General features: G+C 39.3%; 1 pseudogene; it reads right to left on the reverse strand.

Moving 5' to 3' along the window:
* Window positions 1-17601, reverse strand: part of LOC111956380 (BMP/retinoic acid-inducible neural-specific protein 3-like) — a 97159-nt pseudogene that overhangs the window by 40328 nt on the left and 39230 nt on the right.

Below are 17601 nucleotides of genomic sequence, written 5' to 3' on the forward strand. Positions count from 1 at the left end.
GCATTTGCTGCTCTTCCAGCTGTCGAGTTTTTGGAGCAGTTGGCTAGCTAAGTGAGAAGACATTAGCCAGCCTGCATAGCAACCGATTTTGTTAGCCATAGCAACCAATGTTTCCACACAGAATCTTTTTTTTTCTCAAGTCTTTTTTCTCAGATGGAAGGATAAAATTCAGCTTTTCTGATTGGAAAGTGAAAATTCTATGCGTCGTTCTTTACCCCGTTTCACACTGGCTATTTTGGCAGTGTGTTTATGTTTCTGTGGCTAAAAGTCGGTGCTAACCCTGCTCTGGAACAGGGACAGGAAGACCTGGGCTAAGATTGGTGCGAGCCCACATTAGAATGTGCAAGTGTGAACACTCACTAAAGCCCCAGGCTAAAATCTCCCGAAGCTAGGGGGCAGAATTTTTATATTTGGAAAAAAAACGTTCCCAAGGTAAACTGACTATTTCTCAGGCTCAGATATTAGAATATGCATATAATTGACAGATTAGGATAGAAAACACTCTAAAGTTTCCAGAACTGTCAAAATATTGTCTGTGAGTATAACAGAACTGATTTTGCAGGCGATAACCTGAGGAACTCCAACACGGACGTGCTTTAAAAAAATAAAAATAAAAAACTTGTTCCATTGCTTGCCCCTCCTCCATTTAAAGGTGTATCAACCATATTTATTTTCCAATGGCTTCCTCAGGCTGTGACCAGGCTTTAGACATAGTTTCAGGCTTTTATTTTGAAAATTAAGCGAGATTTATCAAAACGCGTCAGTGGATGACCAGGTGTCCTTTGATTGGTTCCTGCGCAGGAGAGATTTGGCTCGACATTTTCTATCTCTGTAGAATTGAACAGTTTACCGTCTGGTTGAAATATGATCGAATATGTATGTTAAAAACAACCTGAGGATTGATTATAAAAAAACCTTTCACATGCTTCTACGAACATTACGGATACTTTTTGGAATTTTCGTCTGCCCTTCAGTACCAGAACGAGCTTGTGGTTTTCTGAACATAACGCGCAAACCAAATGGCGATTTTTGATTATAAAACTAATCTTTATCGAACAAAAATAACATTTATGGTGTAACTGGGAGTCTCGTGAGTACAAACATCCGAAGATTATCAAAGGTTAATTTGATTGCTTTTCTGACTTTCGTGACCAAGCTAATTTAAGGCTAGCTTTCCTAGCAGTGATTGATACACTCACAAACTCTTGGATTGCTTTCGCTGTAAAGCATATTTTCAAAATCTGACACGATAGGTGGATTAACAACAAGCTAAGCTGTGTTTTGGTATATTTCACTTGTGATTCCATGATTATAAATATTTTTAGTATTATTTTTGAGTTTGGCGCGCTGCCAATTCAGCGGTTGTTTACGAAAATGATCCCGTAAAAGGGATCCGTGCGGCAAGAAGTTAACAAAATACTTTAATCCATGTCAATCTTCTCCTCCAAGACTATGAAATATGAATAATATACTGTAGTACGGAGCTCAAAAATGTTAAAGGCAACAGTGAAAAAGCAAGATTCTCTAAATCGATCTCTTTATCGCATCTATCAATATAAACTTCCCTTGCAAATCTCCTTCCAAATCTTCCTCGCAGTTATGTAAGATAGTAAGATTGTATTTCTTGATAAAAAAATGCTGCCAGTAAGCTACAATACTCAATAAATAAGGTGTTTTACAGATGATTCATTGTAAAATATTGTTTTTCTATCGACCCTTGTCAAACAATATCAAGTCAGTGCAGCACTACATGCTATGTATTGTGGACTATACTTCATTCCACTTTCTGTGATATATACCAAATAAGTTGAAGTACTTTATGGTCCCCCTGCATTACGTAAGATAATATATTTCATTCCTCCTCCAGAAGTTTCATTACAACCACAAAGCCTAAAGCCATGTATGCAGGCAGGTCAAGCACATCCCACTCTCTCATGGATGATTAGCTCAGTTGGCAGAGCATTGAGGAGCAGGTGGCTCGCATACTAGAGATGATAATTTTGCTAAAATGTAACCAGCAGCTTCTCATCTTGAAGCACTGCAGGGCTGAAGCCAGGTATTTGCAGAGTGCTTCATATTTTTTTTTTTTATCAATCTGTCCTATAACATACACAGATTGTACAAAATATTAGGAACACCTTCCTAATATTGAGTTGAATCCCCTTTTGCCCTCAGAACAGCCTCAATTCGTCGGGGCATGGATGAGCATTTCACAGGGATGTTGGCCCATGTTGACTCCAATGCTTCCCACGGTTGTGTCAAGTTGGCTGGTGGGGGACCATTCTTGAAGCACACAGAAATCTGTTGAACGTGAAAAACTCGGCAACGTTGCAGTTCTTGACCCTCTCAAACCGGTGCGGCTGTCACCTACGACCATACCCCGTTCAAAGGCACTTCAATATTTTTTCTTTCCCATTCAACCCCTGACTAGTTAGGTTTCCATCCAATTGGTGGCAGATTTTCATGCAAATATTCAAAAATCTGCATGATTTTAGTGGTGTGTTTCCACCAAACTAAAAAAAATTAACTAAAAAAATCACTGCATGATGTAGTGTACAAAATATATACTTTTTCACTTAAGTTTTCATGTACCGAATAAAAATGTAATGTTCAATGTGTTTCCATCGCATTTTCAACTCTACCGATAGTTTTGTCACAAACTGTTGCATTAAATAGAAAATGTGCTGACTCGGTCTTTGCATAAGGTGAATGCACCAATTTGTAAGTCGCTCTGGATAAGAGCGTCTGCTAAATGACTTAAATGTAAATGACTTAAATGTTTGCATGTGCCCTCTAGCCAACAGCTCGCAGATATAGTGCGGGTAGGCTCTGCAGGTGGGCTAGTCTACATGATGATATTATTGATAAGAGTGAGAATGTTTATATTTGTCAAAATGGCAGTCAAGCATCAAACATCATGTCACCAGAATAAGACCCTCGACATTTATTGTAAGGAGCATCAAGCTCATACCATACACTTTCACCACCTTGTGAAGTTCATCATAACTTATTTTATCTGAAAGCTAATTTAAACTGCATAGCTTCCCAAGATTTTGTGTGTCCTCCAACTACGACATGTCATCGCGTGATAACTTTGCTTTGATATGATGGTTATTATATCAATATTTGCTCATTAAAAAAAAATCACCACCATTTTTCGCATAATTAATTTTACAGACAAAAAAGATCCCAACATGTCGAACAAACAAATTATCTGTCGGCATTTATAAAATTGCATAGAAGCTTCCTGTTTCCATCACAGTTGTCATGATTTTGTTTTATACGGTATGACTTTACACTTATAAAAACTGGGGATGGAAACGTGGTTAATAGCACACATACACAATCCATGTCTCAGTTGTGTCAAGGCTTAAAAATCTTTCTTTAATTAACCTGTCTTCTCCCCTTCATCTACACTCATTGAAGTGGATTTAACAGGTGACATCAATAAGAGATCATAGCGTTCACCTGGATTCACCATGTCGGTGTTCCTAATGTTTTGTATACTTAGTGTAGTTCAAATCACTGATTCCTGGTGTTTAATCGGACCTGGCAGCTAATGTTTTTTAGACAGTCCCGCTGTCTGCCATTTAGCTAAGATACATACAGCTAGTACAGCCCATTGTGAAACTTTCTGACAAATATTAAGGTACCGGTCCTCTGTGAAATGCTAATGGTAACTCTATAGACCTTGACAAATAATCGTACAGTCTACTGGGATCATGTCATTTTGCTATCATTATCTTTATATTTTGCTCTCGGTGTAGTCTATGTAGTCAGGTAAATATTCTGAAAATAAAGGAATCTAAAATAAACTGTAACACATTTGTCTATTTAAAGAACAATATGAATGACCAGCTGACCAGGATGTTGTCTAAATAATGTAAAGTCTGATCATTAAAAAGCCTTAAATACCCCAATTGAATCTAATAGGCTAAATGGAACACCACTATAGTACTAGAGTTATGGCTCTTTCTGCTTGGTTTAATAAAAAACATCTGAGGCATCCCGAGTGGCGCAGCGGTCTAAGGCATCACTACAGACCCGGGTTCGATCCCAGGCTGTATCACAACCGACCATGATCGGAAGTCCCATTGGGCGGCGCACAATTGGCCCAACGTCGTCTGGGTTAGGGGAGGGTTTGGCCAGGGGGGCTTTACTTGGCTCATCCCGTTCTAGCGACGCATTCTGGCAGACCGGGCGCCTGCAGGCTGACCTCGTCGTCAGTTGAATGGTGTTTTCTCCAAAACATTGGTGCGACTGGCTTCCGGGTTGGGCGGGTGTTAAGAAGCACGGTTTGGCGGGTCCTGTTTCGGAGGACGCATGACTCGACCTTCGCATCTCGAGCCCGTTGGGGAGTTGCAGTGAAGAGACAAGATTGAAAAAAGGGGTAAAAAAAATTATCTGAAAGGCTTTCTATGAGTCACAGCACAACATGCTGACTCTCTCTGTTCTCATCCTCCTAGATATTCTATATATATACAGAAGTATGTGGACAAGAACTGTTTGTCGGGAGCTTCATGAAATGGGTTTCCATGGCCGAGCAGCCACACACAAGCCTAAGGTCACCATGCGCAATGCCAAGCGTTGGCTGTAGTTGTGTAAAGCTTGCTGCCATTCAACTCTGGAGCAGTGGAAACGCATTCTCTGGAGTGATGAATCACGCTTCACAATCTGGCAGTCCGATGGACAAATCTGGTGTTTGGCGGATGCCAGAAGAACGCTACATGCCCCAATGCATAGTGCCAACTGTAAAGTCTGCTGGAGGAGGAATAATGGTCTGGGGCTGTTTTTCATGGTTAAAGCTAGGCCCCTTAGTTCCAGTGAAGGGAAACCTTAACGCTACAGTATACAATGACATTGTAGACGATTCTGTGTTTCCAACTTGGTGGCAACAGTTTGGGGAAGGCACTTTCCTGTTTTAGTATGACAATGCCCCCGTGCACAAAGCAAGGTCCATACAGAAATGGTTTGTCAAGATTGGTGTGGAAGAACTTGACTGGCCTGCACAGGGCTCTGACCTGAACCCCATCGAACACCTTTGGGAGGAATTGGCTGAATGGAAGCAAGTCCCCGCAACAATGTTCCAACATTTATTCAAAAGCCTTCCCAGAAGAGTGGAGGCTGTTATAGCAGCAAAGGTGGGACCAACTCCATATTAATTACCATGGTTTTGGAATGAGATGTTCAACGAGCAGGTGTCTACATACTTTTGATAATGTAATGTATATCTGCTGCCTTCGACACCATGAACCATCAGATCACTGGCCTCTTAAGGATCTGCCCCTTTAAAAAAATGTTTTGCCTAAAATGACATACCCAAATCTAACTGCCTTTAGCTCAGGACCTGAAGCAAGGACATGCATATTCTTGATATCATTTAAAAGGAAACACTTTGAAGTTTGTGGAAATGTGAAATGAATGTAGGAGAATATAACACATTAGATCTGGTAAAAGATGATACAAAGAAAAGAACGAAAGTTTTTTGTATTTTTTTTTGTACTATCATCTTTGAAATGCAAGAGAGGCCATAATATATTATTTCAGCCCAGGCACAATTAGAATTTTGGCCACTAGATGGCAGCAATGTATGTGCAATGTTTTACACTGATCCAATGAACCATTGTATTTTTGTTCAAAATGTTGTATCAAGACTGCCCAAATGTGCCTAATTGGTTTATTAATAACTTTTCAAGTTCATAACTGTGCACTCTCTTCAAACAATAGCATGGTATTATTTCACTGTAATAGCTACTGTAAATTGGACAGTGCAGTTAGATTAACAAGAATTTAAGCTTTCTGCCAATATCAGATATGTCTATGCCCTGGGAAATTTTCTTGTTACTTACAACGTCATGCTAATCACATTGGTGCACATAAGCTCAACCGTCCCGAGGGTGCGACACCGATCTGTAGAGATCCTTAAGAGGGCTTGTAAGTAGGCATTTCACTGTAAGGTCTACTACACCTGTTGTATTCAGCGCATGTGACAAATACAATTTGATTTGGTTGTATCTTCCTCTCCACCCTCGCAGGGCTGCGTGGAATGTGCATTCTTTGCACACTTCTGGATTGCATCCTAACCAGCAGGTCACTCCTACCAGGTGGTGCGAAGAGGATCTGTGTCTGCATCACATGTTATTACTAGTATAGTCCACCAGGGCTCGGTTCTAGGCCCTCTCCTCTTTTCTCTTGAGTCACTCCTGAAAGGTTCATGCTCTACAACATTCATAGGAAGTGGTGCAGGTTCTAGTCATCTCCCATTCAGAGTACTGCAACCCTGTTTTGGCTGCAACTTATCCAGAACGTCACAGCACGCCTGGTGTTCAATCTTCCCAAGTTCTCCCTTGTCACCCCGCTCCTCCGCACACTCCACTGGCTTCCTTTAAGCTTGCATAATTTTCAAGTCCCCGGTGCTTACCTACAGAGCAGCAAAGGGAACTGCGCCGCCCTACCTTCAGGCTATGGTCAAACCTTTCCCCCGAACCCGAGCACTCCGTTCTGCTACATCTGATGTCTTGGCACTGGGCAGTTCCCATTCAAACTGTCAAAGCTCTTCTTTCTCTGTCCTGGCACCCCAAAGGTGGAACAAGCTTCTCCCTAATGTCAGGACAAAGGAGTCCCTGCCCATCTTCCGACAACGTCTAAAACCCTACCTCTCTTTAAAGAGTATTTTAAATAAATCCCACGTCTGCGTAAATGTACTTTCTACGATGGTGATATGTTGTTGTCTCACCTAGCTATCTTAAGATGAATGCACTAATATCGCTCTGGATAAGACTGTCTGCTAAATTACTAAAATGTCAAATATAAGCATATATCCAAAATCATGGCCAAGTCCCAAATGTTCAGAATATCTTTTTTTTATCAAGGTGAAAAGTTGAGAAATCTTACAGTCCGGTGTTAAATTAATTTTGTTATTTCAATGAGTTTAAAGCAAGCCCTGTCCACCCACTCACCCATCATGATACACCAGTACTCAATGCATGCAGATGATAATCCTGCCTTTTAGAGTGTATGTTTGGAACTCAAATGTATGCTAAGTAGTTAGCTGCTAAGCAACAAAACATTACCCATGCGAACTTCCTTTGCTAGAGTTAAGCATTGTATTGGAGACAGACAGAACAAATTCTCAATGCCAAAGGTCTCAGTAGCCTACCTTCATTCTGTTTCACATAAAAAATAAACCTGCTAAATACAAGTTCCATGTATAATCAGCTGAGAAATGGAATATACTCTGTCAAACTAATCAAATATATTCAGAAAAAGAAACTGGATGCTTCAATGACTGAGTGTCCTTGAGAGTAGCAGTAGATCTACCTTTATGGCGGAGGTGGCTATCTGTAGGTGGTGAAGTCGTCTCAAGGTGCTCTCGCGGTCTGTGAAATAAGAGGCAGCCAACTGATGCAATACTTCCAGGGAGACCACAGAGCTGTTTCCCTGTCCCTCCGATTTCTTACTGAGCTTCTGCTTATCCAGGAAGATTGTCAACGATTCTTCTCCTGTAGAAAGATAGAATAGAAGACAATAGGATAGAAGAGAAAAAAAACTTCCCGGAGGGATCTTCAATCAAAGTTACACATGGTCCTTAATAATAAAGAACAACTAAAAAAACTGGGTCACTTTAATCATAATGACCCCGAAAGTTTTAATACTTGTTGAGAGTAATGGGTGCCATTATCCTCCATGAAAGGAATTAACGGAGGCATTCAGATAAAAGCTCATAGACTGCAGACAGATTGTGAAGGTCTATCTCTGTCTTGTATGAAAACCCAGACTTTTCAAAAGAACACTATAGTATTCACATGATTCTGCTAGACCAGACAGCGTGCTTAGCTCTCTTCTACCTTGGGGCTATGAGATACCATCAGCACCCAGCATAAGAATGTGTGCATTGCTATTTGCAATTATCTCATTAGCATGCAGTGTATAGTCCCATCCCTTTTGTTTGAGCCGGTAATTATGAGAGCTCAGTATGGCTTTTCCATTGCATTCATCTTTCTTGTCACTTCGACTCTGTAACTTCAGTTCATATATCCACCATTAAGTGGCATCATAATTAGTGCCTACATATCATCAGACGTAGTAGTATTCTGGTTGACGTCATAGCAAATGTTTAGAGACCACAACCAGGACTGTTTGTCCAACAGTTTTTTTTAGATGCTAGGGGGAGAAGAGCATTCAATATCTCAAACTATGTGCATAACTGTTGTAATTTCCTCATGTATTCAGCATTACCTCAATCATGGATTGCCAAATCAACAAAGCAGACTTCGTCCATACTAACAGAGAATGACTGACCATATGTATTAACATTAACTTATTTTGAATAGTAAAAATTAAGTTTTGTTCGACGTAAATTACTGGTATGGGGATACCTAGTCAGTTGCACAAGTGAATGTATTCAAACAAAATGCGTCTTCCGTCTTAATCGATGACATCGGCGCCCGTGCGGCAGTCGTTATTGGGGGTTAACTGCCTTGCTTTAGGGCAAAAATATTTAGTCTACAATGCTTCCTGTCAGCAATGATAGCATGAGCAGACTAAATATATACAGTATGAGTAATCTTTGGTTTGTTTTAAGGCAGTCAACATGATCAATATCTGAGGAGATGACATTACACCGAAGCAATTTTGAGAACAGACTAAGATGAGTAACTAACATCCCTTAGCCACAAAGGCTAAAGCTAAGTGCCACTGAGTAGGTGTATGTGAAGCTGCTTACCTCCTAGCGTAGCAGACACCAAAAAGTGAGTTCCATATTTCTTGATCAAGTTCTCGTGGATCTGCTGCAGACTTGGTCTTCGGCCCAGCAACCTCAGGTTGCGTAGAAACTCCGGCGCCAGTGGCAAGGGGGCCTTAAAAACGTCCCTCTTCTCTGTAGCCAAGCTGTTCACTTTCCAATGGCTGAATTCCCTGCAACAACAAACTGATCTCAATTCAAGTGAACCATGGGACAATTTTTATATCCATCTGATTCATGGTGCTTGGGTCATTTCATTGGCTGATACTTATGTGAGAGAATGCAAATATCAGCAGAAAATATAGCTTGATGTGCATACATTTCCAACAAAACAAAGGATTACATTTGAATAATAATATACTATATGTATGTATTCCTTCAGAACAAAAAAAACGAACAAAACATCAAGAACAACATGCTATTTGGCAAAATGTAACTTGACATTCCACACTGACATTTATTTTGCAGGTTATTTGAAGTCAGCATTACAATATTGTCACGACCAACTGTTACAGGAGATGTGAATGAATGGCATAGACATCAAATACATTTTAAGTTATTTGACAACATACAGTACACAACATGGAAAATGTTTGATGATCATTATTCAATGAAAGAAAGTATAGAAAACATATTTAGTCCAACCTTACAATATATTGGCATTTTGCCACAGGAATAACATTGGTAGTACCATACCATGTAAGTATAATAATTAAAGTGTAATTGCATACTGTTATTTAGTACTAAGTATGGCTTGCACAATTTCAAAGACTTTAAGAACAAACTTTACAGCCCAATTTCTGTAAAAATTTAAAGGCAATGCTTTACACAAACATTTCTTTCAAAACATGAAAAAAACACCGGTCTTTGGAATAATTTTGAGGGATACGAAGCAATAGCAAGCCAATGTTGATGGGGATAATCCAAGCATCCAAAGTAAACCTCAAATCTTACATCACATTATCATACAAGTCTTTGCCTATAATGTGCAAAGACCATGAGATGCTGCCCATTAGCTTTGGATGATGTTGTCTTGACTGAAAAAGTTGTGATGACAGAGGTTGTGAACAGAGCATTACTTTTCTTCCATGGGGATTTCGAAGAGTTAATTGTAAGAGCATTGGTTGACCGTTCCAGTGCTAATGATGATAGATGCTCTTAATTACAGGGCTTTAGAACAAGCTGATTGCACCTGCAGCTCTGCAGGATTGCAGGGAATTATTTAAGCCAAAACTCTCTACCTCTACTCCATTCCCCATTCGATAACAGCAGAGCACCTGGATATTACCACTGTTTTAACGTTCCACTATGTTTCTCAATGAAACAGAATTTTTCCAAAGCTTCTACTTGTACAATTTCTTTGGTACCCTTCCTCAGATCTGTGCGTCGACACAATCCTGTCTCGGAGCTCTACGGACAATTCCTTCGACCTCCTGGCATGGTTTTTGCTCTGTCAACTGTGGGACCTTATATAGACAGGTGTGTGCCTTTCCAAATCATGCCCAATTAATTTAATTTACCAGTTGGACTCCAATCAAGTTGTAGAAACTTCTCAAGGATGATCAATGGATACAGGATTTACCTGAGCTCAATTTCGAGTCTCATAGCAAAGGGTCTGAATAAGGTATTTAAATAAATAAAAATTATACATTTGCACCAAAAAAATAAACAGTTTTTGCTTTGTCATTATGGGTTATTGTGTGTAGATTGATGAGGATTTTTTTTTTAAATCCATTTTGGAATAAGGCTGTAACGTTAAAGTTAAGGGGTCTGAATACTTCCCGAATGCAATGTAATTATATTTTATACTTAACAAAAATATAAACACAACATGTAAAGTGTCGGTCCCATTTTTCATGAGCTGAAATAAAAAGATCCTAGAAATGTTCCATGCATACAAAAATATTATTGAGCAAATATTTTTTTTTTTTTACATCCCTGTTAGTGAGCATTTCTCCTTTGCCAAGATAATCCATCCACCTGACAGGTGTGGCATACCAAGAAGCTGATTAAACAGCATGATTATTACACAGTTCACCTTGGGGACAATAAAAGGGCACTCTAAAATGTGCAGTTTTGTCACACAACACAATGCCACATAACACAATGCCAATTGCACACAGTTTTGAAGGAGTGTGAAATTGGCATGCTGACTGCAGGAATGTCCAACTGATCTGTTGCCAGATAATTTAATGTTAATTTCTCGACCAATGTCATTTTAGAGAATTTGGCAGTACATCCACCCGGCGTCACAACCTCAGACCACATGTAGCTTAAGACCTCCACATCCGGCTTCTTCACCCGTGGGATCGTCTGAGGAGTGGGTGGGGGTGGGGGAGGGGTTGGGGTGCTGAGGAGTTTTTTTCTGTCTGTAATTATGCCCTTTTGTGGGGGGAAAAAAATATTCTGATTTGCTGAGACTGGCTCCCCAATGGGTGGACCTAGTTCCCAAGTGGGTGGGTCTATGCTCTCCAGTCATGTGAAATCCATAGATTAGGGCCTAAATAATTTATTTCAATTGACTGTAACTGTTGCATGTTGCGTTTATATTTTTGTTCAGTATAACATATGCAAAAAACTAAAACACAATCATTAACAACAGTTACCTTTCTCAGCTACTAGGTCCCAACATCCAATTTTAATGGGATCTGCAAATTGTTACAGCAGTGGGGCGCATAAAAATGTAAGCGTATTTTCCTTAATTCTGTGGAGACCCGAAGAACCTCAAGAGTTAACCAACCCTTTGAATGTGTTTTGTAACTTGTTTTAAACTTCAACAACGAAGTTACAGTAGGTAGGTCGTAAGCTTGTTTAGTAGAACTTAGTAAACAAAGATGGAGTAATGCAGTGACCTAATGGATATTAATGAGGACCAGCCAACCTTCGGATATAGGATGCAGTGATTCGTGTTAAAACTGTCACCTGTGATAAAGCAAAGGGCACTATGGTAGACGGCATCCAAAGGTTTAAGAGTAGCGGCTACTGCATTCTGATAAATTTTGTCCCCATAGTCAAGAACTGATAGGAAAGTTCACTGTACAATCTGAATCCTGCTGATTAGGGAGAGGCATGATCTATTTCTATAAAAGAAGCCTACCTTAAATCTCAGCAGGATTGTACATATGTTTTTAAATGTCCATTTATTGTCAATGCAAATACACAGATATTTATATGCAGGAACCAGCCCGATGAAAGAACCATCCAATGAATAAATATGTAAGCCATCTGAAATATTTTCAAGAAAATTAGAAAACAAAATACATTTAGTTTTTTCCGCATGAAGTAACAATTTTAAATCAACAAGGACTTCTGTAAGGCAACAAAATCAGATTGCAGGTCCTACCTAGCCTGGTCAGCTGTAGCGGCAATAGCGTACATAATAGTGTCATATGCATACAGATGAATGTTAGATTTATGCAGATTATTTATATAAATAATAAAGAGGACAGGTCCCAAAATCGACCCCTGCGAGACACCTTTAGTAATGTTGAGGTAATTTGACTTAAAACCATCAGAAAGCACATATTGTGTCCTGTCTGACAGATGCAAGATGCCTAGTCGATGCCCATTACAGACAACCTTTGAATGAGTAGGGGATGGTCGACAGTATCCAAGGCCTTGGACAGATCGATAAATATGACAGCAATTTAATTTTTCATTTAAGACAAGCGTAGCCATGTCCAGGTCTAAAACCAGAGTGGTACACATTAGGAATATCATTTGACGTTAAAAAGTTCTTAGCTGAGAGTTTGCCAGTGATTCTAATATTTTTGCAAGGCAAGATAGTTTAGAGATTGGGTGGTAGTTATCCAGGTCAGAAGGATAAAGGGGGAGGGCATGCGCCGCCTTACAGATTTTAGGAATAGCACCAGAAGCAATTGTTAAAAACAAAATGTGGGTCAACAGTTCTACACTGATGGGGGCATAAAGCTGCAGTAGAAAGGAATGTGAGTGCCTGAATGTGCATCATTCTCTGCTATTTGTTTAGAGGTGAATAAAAGACTAGTGGAGCTTGAGGTATTTTCAGAAACTATTTATTTCAAATAGATGGTCAGCTGAGGCAAAATGGTTATTAAAAGCATCACACATGTCATTGTTGTCTGTTATGGGACAAGAGGCTGTTATAACATGCTGGGGCAATGAGGGGGTGGTGTTTAAAAAAAATAATTGGCTACTGTCCAGATTTTAGCTTGATTCCACAACTCTCAGATGCACAATTCTGGAAGTATTTTCACTTTCCCATTCTAATCAGAGTAAGACATGTATTTTTAAAATGTCTGAAGGACTGAACTGTGAGTTAGATTTGTCCTTAATCTCTTATATTATAAGGCATAGAAGTCAGAAGTTTACATACACCTTAGCCAAATACATTTAAACTCAATTTTTCACAATTCCAGACATTTAATCCCAGTAAAAATTCCCTGTCTTAGGTCAGTTAGGATCACCACTTTATTTGAAGAAGGTGAAATGTCAGAATTATAGTAGAGAGAATCATTTATTTCAGCTTTTATTTATTTCATCACATTCCCAGTGGGTCAGAAGTTTACATACACTCAATTAGTATTTGGTAGCATTGCCTTTAAATTGCTTAACTTGGGTTAGACGTTTCGGGTAGCCTTCTACAAGCTTCCCACAATAAGTTGGGTGAATGTTGGCCCATTCCTCCTGACAGAGCTGGTGTAACTGAGTCAGGTTTGTAGGCCTCCTTGCTCGCACACGCTTTTTTCAGTTCTGCCCACACATTTCCTATAGGATTGAGGTCAGGGCTTTGTGATGGCCACTCCAATACCTTGACTTTTTTGTCCTTAAGCCATTTTGCCACAACTTTGGAAATATGTTTTGTGGTCATTGTCCAATTGGAAGACCCATTTGCGACCAAGCTTTAACTTCCTGACTGATGTCTTGAGATGTTGCTTCAATATATCCACATAATTTTTCTACCTCATGATGCCATCTATTTTGTTGAGTGCACGCAGTCCCTCTGCAGCAAAGCACCCCCACAACATGATGCTGCCACCCCCGTGCTTCACGGTTGGGATGGTGTTTTGGCTTGCAAGCGTCCCCCTTTTTCCTCCAAACATAATGATGTCATTATGCCAAACACTTCTATTTGTGTTTCATCAGAGCAGAGGACATTTCTCCAAATATTATGATCTTTGTCCCATGTGCAGTTGCAAAACCGGAGTCTGTTTTTTTTCTGGCGGATTTGGAGCAGTGGCTTCTTCCTTGCTGAGCGGCCTTTTAATGTTCAATATAGGACTTGTTTTACGGTGGATATAGATACTTTTGTACTGTTTTCCTCCTGCATCTTCACAAGTCCTTTGCTGTTGTTCTGTGATTGATTTGCACTTTTCGCCACCAAAGTACGTTCATCTCTAAGAGACAGAACGCGTCTCCTTCCTGAGCGGTATGACGGCTGCGTTGTCCCATGGTGTTTATACTTGCATACTATTGAACGTGGTACCTTCAGGCGTTTGGAAATTGCTCCCAAGGATGAACCAGACTTGTGTGAGGTCAAATACATTTTTCTGAGGTCTTGGCTGATTTCTTTTTATTTTCCCATGATGTCAAGCAAATATGCACTGAGTTTGAAGGTAAAGCCTTGAAATTACATCCACAGTACACCTCCAATTGACTCAAATGATGTCAATTAGCCTATCAGAAGCTTCTAAAGCCATGACATCACTTTCTGGAATTTTCAAGCTGTTTAAAGGCACAGTCAACTTAATATATGTAAACTTCTGACCCACTGGAATTGTTTGATAACAGGAATTATAAGTGAAATAATGTGTCTGTAAACAATTGTTGAAAAATGACTTGTGTCATGCACAAAGTAAGATGTTCCTAACCGACTTGCCAAAACTATAGTTTGTTAACAAGACATTTGTGGAGTGGTTGAAAAACGAGTTTTAATGACTCCAACCTAAGTGAATGTAAACTTCCAACTTCAACTGTATCTACAACAGAGTTAAACAGAGAGGTAAAACATTTAAGGGCCTGACCCTAATCAGAGATAGAGGACAGACCCTCCTAACCATACAACCCCAGGTCATACAGGAAATGTTGCTCATTGAAAGGTCTAAAATGTATCTTTGTAATAATGCGTGGACACAATTTAGGTAGTTTAGTATCTCGATTACAGGCAATGGGACAATGGTCACTGAGCTCGTTAGCAAAGATTCCATTGGCTGTATTCTTATGAGGGGCATTTGTCAGAATGATATCCTGAAGAGATGATTTTTCAGGGGGTTTTAAGTTGTGGCGGGTTGATTTAGTTATCAGTTGAGATACATTTAGCTCAGTACAAAAACCTTTCAGTCTAACTGATACTGGCATCAACCAATCCAGGTTAAGATCACCCAATATTAATAATTTATAATTATTATAGTTAAACAGCAAGTCAGACAATTTGCTAAGAGAAATTGGGAGGGCCTAGGGAGCGTTGATAAACTCTAGTTAGGCATTATTACCAATGCCCACATTTAGTTCAAGACATTCAAATTGCTTGGGGACAAAAGTGGTATTACACACAGTAACATTTACGTTGTTCTTTATGAATATGGTGACACCCCTACCTCTGCCAGCTCTGTCAGATCTGTAAACATTATATCCATTTAGAGACACATCGGAGTCTGGCACAGAATTTTTAACCAAGTCTCAGAAAGTATCCAAATGTCTGAGTTACATTTTTTTTACAAAAAAAAAAAATGTTTAGGGGGTTGATCAGCTTTAATATTGCAGATAGACCGTGGCTTTCATCAATGTAATTGTCATCGTAATTTCCAATCACTCATTTATATTTTTTGTAAATATTTTGTAAATCATTTATATTGTATATATTATTTTAAATATACAGTACAAGTGCAACATTTTGACACACCTACTCATTCAAGGGTTTTTCTTTATTTCTAATATTTTCTCTATTGTAAAATAATAGTGAAGACATCAAAACTATGAAATAACTGCCTTGATGACAGCTTTGCAAACTCTTGGCATTCTCTCAACCAGCTTCACCTGGAATGCATTTCCTACAGTCTTGGAGGAGTTCCCACATATGCTGAGCATTTGTTGGCTGCTTTTCCTTCACTCTGCGGTCCAACTCATCACAAACCATCTCAATTGGGTTGAGCTCGGATGATTGTGGAGAACAGGTCATCTGATGCAGCACTCCATCACTCTCCTTCTAGGTCAAATAGCCCTTACACAGCCTGGAGGTGTGTTGGGTCATTGTCCTGTTGAAAAACAAATGATAGTCCCACTAAGCGCAAACCAGATGGGATGGCGTATAGCTTCAGAATGCAGTGGTAGCCATGTTGTTAAGTGTGTCTTGAATTCAAAAATACATGGCAGACATTGTCACCAGCAAAGCACCCCCACACCATCACACCGCCTCCTCCATGCTTCACGGTGGGAACCACGCATGCAGAGGTCATCCATTAACCTACTCTGTGTCTCACAAAGCCATGCTGGTTGGAACCAAAAATCTCAAATTTGGACTCATCAGACTAAAGGACAGATTTCCACTGGTCAAATGTCCATTGCTTGTGTTTCTTGGCCCAAGCAAGTTTCTTCTTATTATTGGTGGTCTTTGCAGTAATTCAACCATGAAGGCCTGATTCCCGCAGTCTCCTCTGAACAGTTGATGTTAAAATGTGTCTGTTACTTGAACTCTGTGAAGCATTTATTTGGGCTGCAATTTCTGAGGCTGGTAACTTTAATGAATCATTCCTCTGCAGCAGAGGTAACTCTGGGTCTTCGTTTCCTGTGGCGGACCTCATGAGAGCCAGTTTCATCATAGCGCTTTATGGTTTTTGCTACTGCACTTGAAGAAACTTTCAAAGTTCTTGACATTTTCCGGATTGACTGACCTTCATGTCTTAAAGTAATGATGGACTGTCATTTCTCTTTGCTTTTTTGAGCTGTTCTTGCCATAATATCACCTCTACCTTGTCACAACACAACTGATTGGCTCAAACACATTAAGAAGAGAAGAAATTACACAAATTGACTTTTAACAAGGCACACCTGTTAATTGAAATGCATTACAGGTGACTACCTCATGAAGCTGGTTGAGAGAATGCCAAGAGTGCGAGAAGCTGTCATCAAGGCAAAGTGTGGCTACTTTGAAGAATCTCAAATATAAAATATATTTTGATTCCATGTGTGTTTCTTCATAGTTTTGATGTCTTCACTATTATTCTACAATGTATACAATTGTAAAAATAAGAAAATCCCTTGAATGAGTAGGAGTGTCCAAACTTTTGACTTGTAGTGTATACATCATTTGTAAAATATATTTTCCTTTATTATTTTCCCCTAACTCTACCACCCATCCCCTAACTTAAGTAAACTAATAGACAACAACACTTAGGCTTCTACTTACAGCTTATACATACTATATATATTTTACGGACACAGTATATTTTACATTCTTTATCTTTTGTTTGTTTTTAGTCCCACCCTTCAGCTACATCCCTCCCATCTATCTCTGAAGACCATCCAGTTTTAATTTATATTTGCCTTATATATTTCAACTGTGCTGTGATGTTTCACAAAAGTTTTAAACCTTTCTATTCTCGTAGGTTCTACAGATTAAAGAGAAACAATTTTGCTAAGTATATTATATTATTGATTATTATCGATTGACTATACCTTTTCAAATCATCCACCACTGTTTTTTGCAGAGTTAGCTCCAGGTAAATGTTGCAATTAATCAGCCATTCCTGAACCTGCAACCAAAAACAAGCTACATATGGACAGTACCAAAACAAATGATCTAATTTAACATAGAATGCAATGCAATGTGCTTTACAGGAAAAAAACTAATAAAAAACGATGAAAATAAAAGCTGAAATATT

The sequence above is a fragment of the Salvelinus sp. IW2-2015 genome, linkage group LG32 (genome assembly GCF_002910315.2).
Source record: "Salvelinus sp. IW2-2015 linkage group LG32, ASM291031v2, whole genome shotgun sequence".
Classification (NCBI taxonomy): Eukaryota; Metazoa; Chordata; class Actinopteri; order Salmoniformes; family Salmonidae; genus Salvelinus; species Salvelinus sp. IW2-2015.